This window comes from Urocitellus parryii, chromosome 11 (genome assembly GCF_045843805.1).
Source record: "Urocitellus parryii isolate mUroPar1 chromosome 11, mUroPar1.hap1, whole genome shotgun sequence".
NCBI classification, from domain to species: Eukaryota; Metazoa; Chordata; class Mammalia; order Rodentia; family Sciuridae; genus Urocitellus; species Urocitellus parryii.
This window is the reverse complement of record NC_135541.1, coordinates 99,347,986-99,357,658: the sequence shown is the minus strand read 5'-3', so window position 1 is coordinate 99,357,658 and position 9,673 is coordinate 99,347,986. Positions and strand designations below refer to the sequence as shown.

General features: G+C 53.1%; 1 pseudogene; it reads right to left on the bottom strand.

Annotated features, from left to right (window-relative positions):
* Positions 1-1,175: 1,175 nt before the first annotated feature.
* On the bottom strand, positions 1,176-8,131 carry LOC144249179 (neuronal acetylcholine receptor subunit alpha-2-like; annotated as a pseudogene).
* Between the last annotated feature and the right edge of the window lie 1,542 nt (positions 8,132-9,673).

Genomic DNA, 9,673 nt, shown 5'->3' with positions numbered 1-9,673 from the left:
TCTACACTGTCTGGACAGCCTGGTGTACACCTCTGGTGGCTACTGATGTACTGCCCTCAGGGGCTGGACAGAGCTTAGGAGAGGCTCGACCCACCAGGCTCCGCATTCCCCAGAGCAAGAACAAGCTGCACAGAATGGCCCAGAGCAGGTCAGACATGGTGAGGCTCTGGGGAGGACAGGAACAGCAGGCTGGAGGGACACCCCAAGGGCACTGGCATCACCCAGCAGGCATGGAGCCCAAAATGTTCAGTGTTTCCCCTCCACCACACACATCATAGAGTGTCGGTGCCCCTCACCCTGTGCTGTGCTAGGTCCTAGGGAGAGGAGAAACTAAAGGGTCCCTGGCTGGGAGGAGTTCAGAACTGCAGAAGCTTGAAGCAGAGATCCCCAACTCCAGAGAGGTGTGCTGACCACAGACTACAGGGACCAGGGCACTGTGGAAGAACAGCCAGGGATGGCCTTCCCGGTTTGTTCACTGCAGGTTCATGGGCACACGGCATCCACAGCAGCAGCTCTCAGTTCTGGCTACCTCTTTACAAGGAAGAGGGAAGCATGATGCCTCAGGGAAGCCCAGGGGGTGCTGAAGGTGCTTTGGATGGAGGGAAAGGCCTCGTTCCACTGGCGGCCCCACACTTGCTCCCTGCTCCTTCTGTAAAGTCCCTTGTTCCTTGGCTGCTACACCACACACCTCCAAGACCTGCAAACTCACACTGAACTACTTCTCAGCCTGGTTTAAAGAGCCCAACCTGCACTACCAGCCTCCCCAACCCTGGCCTGGGGGTTCCCCTGGGAACTTTGGGCTCATTCTTAAATCTAGACCATTGCTCATAGACCCTCCACCCCTGAGGCAGCCTCCCCTTCCCCCATGTGCCCCTCCCTCAAGGCCATATTGTTTCTCCTTGTGCTAGTCCCACCCCTCTGCAGGGCAGGATCCTCCTTCTTTTCTAGCTCCTCTGTTTCCTAAACTGGGCTTTCTGTCCAGCAGATTCCCAGTACCATGTGCAGTAGCATCACAGTGAGTGCTCCAGGAAGACCTTCAGAGCTGGTGCTCTCTCCCCAGAAGAATCACAGGCAGATGGCGCTGGCCCCAGAGGGCACTCTAGAGGTAGCTGCAGTTAATGGTGGTCATTGCTGGCTGGCAGGACTGCCTTGGAGCCAACATAAAGGACATGACATCAGATCATTCCAGCCAGGAACGGAGGCAGAAAGAGCCCCAGGGTTCCCAGGAAGCAGACAATGATAAAGAGCCAGAGGAAGATCCTGTCAATGACCATGGCAACACACTTCCAGACTTCTCTCACCTGCAGGAGAAATGGGCTCACAGTGACAGAGGCCAGGCCTCAAGAAGTGTTCCTCTCATGCTTAGCTCCTGTAGGGACAACCACAACTGCCCCTTGAGACCTAAGGGGAAGCTAAAACTGGCACAGGTGCAGAGATGGGGTGGAGGGAGAAACAGAGCTGGCCCAAGCCCCATACCACCCTCTCCTGTGTCCCACCTATCTCACCCTCCACACTTCCAGGGCTCAGCAGGTTCCGGGCAAAGGGACTAGAGGGACACAGAGAGGTGCAGGAACCATCTAAGGAGATGGACTCCCAGTGGCTGCAGTGATTTCAGTGCAGAGAAGGTAGTGGGTGGGGTAGGTGTGACTCAGGGCAGGTTAGGGGGTGGGTGGGCTTTGTGCAGCTTGGACTCCCAGCCCAGGCCAGGGATGGATGCCTAGCTGCTCCCAAATTAATGATTAATTTTCTCATTCACTCATCAAGGCTATCCAGTGATCCTTTCCAGCCTTTCACCCTTCCCTAAGTTGATAAGAGAATGCTGATGCTGAGTGCTAGATAAGGCAGAGGCTGCAGAGAGGCCCAGCCTCGTACAACCAAGAATCTGCAGGGTTTGTGGTTGACTCATGAGCTTCACAGAGGGCCTCATGAGCAAAGAGGAGAGGGGACCATCTAGCATAAAAGAGGAAGGCCACTGCCACAGGGGACTAGCTCACCAGGCTCTCCTAATGCCCCCTCCACCTCCCATCCCTGCCAACTCCTGTAGGTAGTGGCATAAGCATGGCACTGCAGAGTCCACATCTAAGCATGCCCTTCTCTGCTCGCTGTCTCCCAGTTAGGATGAGCAGGGACATGCTTGACCTACTGCCATCAAGTGTCCCAAGAGCCAGCTAAATGTTCTCTCACAATTGATTCCAGACTCTTTGGAGCCATGAATGAGTGAGGCCAGCCCTCAGGGAGGGGACCAGCTTGGTCTAGCTACCACCTTGAGGTGGGAGGGTTCCCTGGTAAGCTGGTAGGGTCACCCAGGGGAGGCCCTCACCCAGATCTCACTCAGGAAGAGTCAGCATCCTCAGACCGCAGGTGGTCAGAAATATAGTTCACACCTTCCAAGGTTTTCTGTATGCAAGGCGACAGCAAGATCTCAGGCTCCCCAGAGGGAGCCTCGGCCCTGGGCCCTGAGGCCTGTGGGTGCAGGCGTCTGTGGCCATAGTTGATACCCATGGAGGGGGCTGGGAGGCCTGCACACACCCATCTGTCTTTCTCCTCCTCCTCCTCTGCCTCCTCTCTCTCCTCTGCATTCATGTTGGTCTCCAACCAATAACAAGATGGGCCGAGTTTCAGGCCCGGGGAGTCGTGTGGCTCCAAAGGAGGCTGGTTCATCGGCAGCCATCCGGGCACACGTCCCAGCAGGGTCACCCGCACCCAGCGGGGCATGCTGTGGGTGCTGGGGGAGCGGTGGTGCACGTTGAGCACGAAGACGGTGATGAGGATGGAGAGGGTGACCAAGATCATGGTGAAGAGCAGGTACTCGCCGATGAGCGGGATGACCAGCGAGATGCACCGGATGATCTCAGTGATGAGCAGCAGGAAGATGGTCAGCGAGAGCAGCACGGAGATGCACAGGGTGATCTTCTCGCCTTAGTCGGAGGGCAGGTAGAAGACCAGCACGGTGAGGCAGGAGATGAGCAGGCAGGGGATGATGAGGTTGATGGTGTAGAAGAGCTGCAGCCGGCGGATGACAAAGGCATAGGTGACGTCAGGGTAGATCTCGGCGCAGCCGTCATACTTCTTGCTGTTGTAGGTGCCCGTGGCATTGATGATGGCCCACTCGCCACTCTCCCAGTAGTCCTTCAGGTCCACTGTCTGCTCCATCAGTTCCAGGTCGATCTTGGCCTTGTGATAGGTCCAGAAGCCAGACTTCATCTTACAATTCTGCTGATCGAAGGGGAAGAAGGTGACGTTGATGCTGCAGGAGCTCTTGTAAATGGGGGGGGGGGCGCCCAGTGCACAGTGCCCGTGGAGAAGAGGTGCGCTTTGGTCATGTGGGTCACCGCAAACTCCCCATCTGCACTGCGGAGAGAAGACCAGCTGGGGGCTCTGCACACCCACCTGACCCACCCAGACTGCTGCAGAGAGCAACCTGAACAAGGCAGTTCTCAGCTGGCCAAGTGTCCCATCTTTAGCAAGGGTATAAAATTTCCCCAGAAGATGGATACACTTGAGTTTTCTTTTCATATAACATCGTTTTAATTGCAAAAGGTGGAGTTTTGAAGAACACTGGAAAGTACCAAGAATTTTTAAAATACCCACTATTAACATTGTGATATTATTATACATGTCTATTCTACTGTCACGCAGACGATGTTTCTGATGGTTTTGCATATTTGAGGTCACAGGGTGTATGCAGTTCCATTGCCTGTTTTATTCCTTTAATATTTAAGAGTGATAATTTTGAACTGTACTTTCCTAGCACACAGTGAGCAAGCAGCCTCTTAGGTAGAAGATCATGACTTTTCCACTTGGATCTTTTGTTCTTTGCTCAAGAAACCTAAGATTTTGGCTAGTGAGGAAACTTCCTGGAGTCCATGCATCTAACCTCAAACACTAGGGCCCCCCTAGGAGGCAGCTTGGCACCCACAGGAGGCTGGCTGGAGTGCTCAGGGAGGACTCAGCCAAGGGAGGGTAGGGAGTACCACAGCAGAGGGCCCTGCAGGAACAAGAAATAGGTAGGGCCAAGGAAAACCTTAACAGTGCTCACTGGGGCCACCAGGTGGGCATCATAGGGACTGTGGTAGATGAGGTTGGGGACTTCATGGGAATGAGAATCCAAAGACCCACAAGGACTATGGGGACACTGGAACAATGGTGACCAGTCAGATGGGACTTCTTCAACTCCCCCTTAGCTTCCTACGGTCTGTCCTAAAGTCCAGGGCATCAGAATACAAGGGAATTTCCCATGGAGTAGTTCCATGGTAGAGAGACAGACTGGCTGGAAACAGGAATTTTGAAAGAGAGTAATAAATACATCAGGCAAAAAGTCAAAAAGAAAAAAAGAAAAAGAAATTAAAGGCATTTTGGTCATTTCACATAGTTGCCACAAGATGGCACCATGCACCCATTTGGTGGAAGGAACAGTTCTATTGATTGGCCAGAGTGCAGTGCCTGGGTGGAGCAGATGTTTCTTTATATGTCTACGCAAGTTTGACTGGACTTTTCTTGTGAAAATCGTGTTAGTGGTCATGGCTTTATTGACAATCCTGAAATGTGAAGTTGTATCTGACCCTAGGACTTTGTTCATATCTCTGCCAAATGCTCAGGAAGCAGAAACTAGAATGTTCCTGGGTGCCAGCTCCTGGGTACAGAGCAATGGGGTGGGGGTGTGAGTCAGCAAACACAGGTACCTGCAGTGTCAGACCTGCCAGGTCACCCAGTGGCAAGTGTGTGTTTACCAAGACGGCTTAGGTGAGAGGGCGCTGGGCCTGCCTAGGACCAGACAGTGTAAGGAACTGGTGTAAGGAAACGCTGACCTCTCTGGAGGTCTAGAAATGGACTCTCTCTCTATGTTTTATTGTTAAAAAATATCATTTCCAAGGTCGGGTCCGAGGGATTGGGAAGTGCTGGGTAAGCTGGTTTCTTTGCTGCAGGACTTAAAACAGCATTTAAAACACTATTGTGCTCTGCTGGCTTCCAAAGCCCTTGGCAGGGGATGACAGACATACAGTGTGATACAAAACCATGACCACAGAACCTTGTCATAGCTATTAATATCTTAATATCTTAAAGCAACCTGCTTTAGAAAATGGTTTTAGACAATTATAACACCTTCTTTTAAATTTGAACTTCTTAACTTTTCAATGAAGAATTGCCTGATACCAAACATACTAATAAAAATATAGATTTCTATTCCCTCCTATCAAAAAGTATCTTAATTCATTGATTTTTGCCCACTGGGATTCTCTATAGACTCCTCCCCCTGCACCCACCCCCTCCAGCTTCTGTTAGCTTCTAGTTGTTAGGGTGAGATTGATCTTCTGGGTCTTGAATCCAAGGCAAGTATAAGAAAAGATGATTAAAGAAAAAACATACCTAGTGAGTTTGTTCTTCAAAGGTGCTACTATAGGATGCCACTTACCTGGTCAGACAATATTGCCTCCTCTAAAATTTCAACTCAGGTATTTTTAGAGAGCCTGAACCACATTTTCCAAAGGATACTCAGAGTTGGCAAATCTGTCCCACTATCACCGTGCTACAAATGAATACATCTTTAGTGCCCAGTAAATGTTGGTGGGTAGGAGGGAGAGAACAGAATGAAAGGAATAAAAGAATACAGAGGAGGGTGTTCTCTGCTAAGCATTAAGAGGGAAATGATGAAGCCCTCCAAGTCCCCTTTACCGTCCCTCCTGGTGATCTTCTCAGGGCTCCATGGCTTCCTACTTGTTGTAAAGGACAATGTCAGGGATACAGATCATCTCTGAAGGGACCCAGAGGGAGGTGATGTTGCCAAAATCAGCAAGGTTCCAGCGCAGCTTGTAGTAGCTCCACTCCTGTGCAGGGGAGGGGTCCATCACTGCCATGCCAGGGAGGGGCCTCTGTCAACCTAGGCTGAGATAGGGATTCAGGAGCCCCCAGAGCCCCACCCAGTCCCACAGAACAGAGAGGCTGCAATGCCAGGAAAGGGCTCTGACCAAGGAACCAGGCTCACCCTCCCAGATAAACACCCTCCTCGCTTTGCCCCCACCTCAGTAGCTAACTCCCAGGCAGGTGGTGTCCCCAGCCATGCCCCTGGTCCTCTCTTGCCTCCCTGGCTGACTCCAGTGAGGCACTGCAGGATCTGAGCTGAATTCGCCTTTCAGCACTTCACAGTTTACAGAGGTGGTTAGATTCTCCATCCAGGAAGAGGTTCCAGGGACAACCGGCCAGGGAATGCCGAGCAGGTGGAAGTGAAAACTACAGAGGGGAAAAGCCACCTGCCAGAGGCATGCGGCTGAGGCTCGGAGCTATTTGTGACCTCCAGACTATGTTTCAGAGAACTCTCTACCCAGAGGCCGGCCCAGGAGGGAGCAAGAGTTGCTCTGGAATTCACTCCTGCTCCCCCCAAATCATGTCCAAGTGAACCTATGTTTCTCTCCCCGGATCAGTTCTTATTCTCTCTCCATTCCATTCATCATGTTTTCAGTTCCAACCAACATTTTGGGGAACCCACATCAAGTTGGGGCATATTACCATCCTCGGGCATGTGGTAGTAGGTTGAATCACATTCATTTTACAGATGAGGAAAATGAGGCTCAGAGAAGCTGAATAACATGCTCAGCATCTCAGGGTAGCCAGAGGTGGTGACGGATTGATGGCCCAGGTCCCACAGCAGTGTATGTCCTCACCTCCCGCCCAGCCCCTGGCCCAGGTGACCAGACCATGGGGACAGCAGCAGTGACCTAAGTTCTAGGCCTACCCCAACCACACACACAGTACCTTCCTTGCTCTGGTCCCCAGTTGGCATATCTGTAAAGATGAGCCTCCTGATGCTCCAACAGCTCTGGGATGAACAGTATCCACTCAGAGCCTCTGGACCAAGGTCTAATTTAAATAAGTAGCTGAAACACCACACCCCAACACCATCTGGGGCCCCCTGGGGGACAGGAATTACAGAAAGGGCACTGAAGGGCCAGGCACCCATTCAAAGGACTCAAACAGAGATGCCAATCAACATTCTTGTGGGTGTGGCTCTCTGCATGTTTACCTCCGCCCAGGGACAGTCAGGTATGGGTGGGGCAGGGCACCAGCTCCTCTTCCTCAAATTCTACTGCCACCTCCATGTCAGAGGCCTTCAGAGCAGCAGAACAAAGCAGGAGGTGTAAGAAGGGAGGGAACACACTGGGGTTCTCATGAGACCTGAGCTCTAATGAGTCTGCCCTAGGAGTGGCCCATCCAGGAAGGCCACATGCTCTTTGGCTGTCCTTCCACTGAGTGGTGGGGTCTATGGTCCCTCCCTGAATCTAGCTGGACTCCTGTACTTCCCTGACCTACAGAATATGGCAAGATGGATGCTGAGCCCATTCAGGCCATCAGAGACCAGCAAGTTCTGCTTCTGTCTGGGGACCCTCTTTCTGGGAGCCCTGAGCCACAGGTGAGAATCTGACTTCCCTCCTAGAGACACTGCAGGGAAAGACCCCGAGAGGTCCTGGGCAGGGCCAGGAGGTCAGCCAGGCCCACCCTTTCAGAACTTTCCAAACACCCCTGCTGTGAGTAAAGTTTGTCCTTAACCCTTCAGTACGGGACAGCCACCAGCCAGATGCTCCCAAGTAGTTACCATGCAAAGCAGAGGAAACACTCAAACTCCTGACCATGAAACGGATATACAAAGCATCCAAGCGGCTCTAGTTGGCGAGCTTCGGGTTTGTCAGGCAACACAAACAGGGATACTCAGCGTTCTTTGGTAGAAGGAGCAGAGCCAGGCACACCTGGGTGCCCCCTTTACTGGCCCAGCTGCGCCCTGCTTCTCATTTTCCTCAGCTGTAAAATGGGCAGAATGAGACCTCCCTGGGGTTTTGGTGACAATGCAGCCTGTCCCAAGCAGCAAGGACTATGAAATGTCCATTTCTAAGAAAGGCATCTCTCGCTCTCTGGTGACATGTCCAGGGTGTGGACTCAGAGCTTGGCCATGCAAGCATAGTCCTCTGGAGAGGCCACTTGCAACCAGATGACCCAAGTGGCAGGTGTTCACCAACCTTGAATGCAGCAGCTTGCCCCTGTCAGGGAAAGGTACAGGGAGGGGTGGGGCGGGGCCCAGCGATGACTGTCCCCTCCCTGCTGGGAGAATCCTCACCTGCCTCAGCCAGACATTGGTGGTCATCATTTGGTTCTTCTTGTCCTGGCCGGTAAGAGGGAGAGGGCAACAGAATCCAGAGCACAGGATGAGTGAGAGGGGCTGCCGGGACCCCCACCCACAGGAAGAGCCTCTGTTTGGCACCCAAGCCCAGCGTCCCTCCCAACACTCCCCTGGACTCAGATTCTTCAGGGTCACACAAGAAACCCTCCTGCTGCCCTCTGCTGCCCCAGAAGGGGATCTGGGCGAGAGAGGGGAAGGGGCTGTGGCAGCCCAGGAGGAACAGGCTGAGGTCCCCGCTGTAATGGAGATGGGCTGGGAGACTGGGACTGCAGGGGGGACCCTGGGGAAGAGCCTGGAGTCTGGAGGCTGATTCTGAGGGGCCCTGGATTGGGAGACAGGCCCACCACATCAATGGGCTGGGCAATGAACAGTCCAAAGCCCACGATCACCACATCTGAGGTGTTGGGCACCAGCTGTGCCTAGCAGTTATAGCCCCTGAAGAGTTATTTGAAGAGGCGGTCCTCAGCCTGGGTGTGGGGGCTTCGCTGAGCCAATGCTGTGGGATGGGAGAGAAAAGGAGGGGTCTCCAGAAGCCAAGGAGGCAGCGGGCATCTGTCTTCCCATCACAGCAGAGGCCGCCATCTGTGTGAGCTTCAGCTTGCTCATCTGTCAAGTGGGATGTGAATCCAGATCCCACTTCAAACCCTGTGGAGGACTCACTATGATAATGTTCATCAGAGCTGTGCACAGCCCCGTGGCCACAGTGCACTCGCTCATGTTGGTCATCAGTACTGGACGTCAGTACCTGTGTGATATTAGATAACAAAGCCAGAGTGCTGCAGTAGGGAGTGGGGAGATCCAGCCCAGGTCTCAGTTAAGTTGCAGGGAGGGGACTTGCCCCATGACAGCAAGCCTGGTGGTGAGCAGCATTAATTCCACCCAGTTGTCAGAGGAACCAGCAGTACCAGCCGTAGCCCTCGCCACTGAGGGCACCTCCTTGAGTTGTTCCTAAACCCCTGGCACTTGCTGCCTCTCATCAACTAGGCCAACCACTCTTGATGGATCTCTCGGGGGGGGGGGTTTCAGTACTCTGCCAATGGCTTTGGCACACCAAGGCTCTGCCACTGAGTGAGTGGACAGCTACTGCTCCAAACCCAGAACCGCAGCAGCTCCAGCTGGGACAGAAAGCCCAGAAAGGACAATAACCACCACATGTGTGTCCTGGGTGCCTGCTGTGACCCAAGTGCTAGGCACAGGCTTTCCTTCTGTCCCCACAATAGCTCTGGGAGGTCCACAGTACTATTTGTGTTTTGCAGATGAGCAACACTGAAGCTGGGGACATTCAAGGTGACACAGCTATTAATATCAGTGCGTTGACAGCCCCTCCACCTTCTCCCTGTGGAACCAGGCACCAGGCTATGACCTCTAACATCCTTGCAGCCTTGAGGACTGCCATGAGCCCACCTGCAGGATATCCCCCCACGTGGCACGTGAGCACACAGCAGTCTCAGAGATAAGGCAGCCACTCACCTGCTGGGAGCAGAAGGGGCCACCACAGGCCAAACT